Below are 390 nucleotides of genomic sequence, written 5' to 3' on the forward strand. Positions count from 1 at the left end.
TCAATGTGCATCATAGATAGATAGATAGATAGATAGATAGATAGATAGATAGATAGATAGATAGATAGATAAACAAATAAATGAATATTTGAATGATGCCAGGGGCAAATAAATAAATAAATACAAATCAAAAATAAATGAAATAAATAAATGTTACATGTTGAATATATGCCAATGGTTAGTACGTTTTTGTATATGTCAGTGGCTAGTAAATGATAAATACATGAAATCAACAAATTAGTTATTAAAATAATAAATACAATTTTTAAATGTTTTCAAATGTGGCAGTGGCTAGTAAATTTAAACAAACAAACAAATGAATAAAATAAATATTCTCCTACATCTAAAACAATTTAAAAAAAAAAATAAAAAAATAAAAATAAATAAATA

At 21.0% G+C, this 390-nt stretch overlaps 1 protein-coding gene across 1 annotated transcript in view; it reads left to right on the plus strand.

Moving 5' to 3' along the window:
- Positions 1-390, plus strand: part of LOC107679070 (PDZ domain-containing protein GIPC3-like) — an 8,850-nt gene that overhangs the window by 884 nt on the left and 7,576 nt on the right. The window lies entirely within an intron of this gene.

The sequence above is a fragment of the Sinocyclocheilus anshuiensis genome, unplaced genomic scaffold, assembly GCF_001515605.1.
Source record: "Sinocyclocheilus anshuiensis isolate Anshui unplaced genomic scaffold, SAMN03320099.WGS_v1.1 scaffold1580, whole genome shotgun sequence".
Classification (NCBI taxonomy): Eukaryota; Metazoa; Chordata; class Actinopteri; order Cypriniformes; family Cyprinidae; genus Sinocyclocheilus; species Sinocyclocheilus anshuiensis.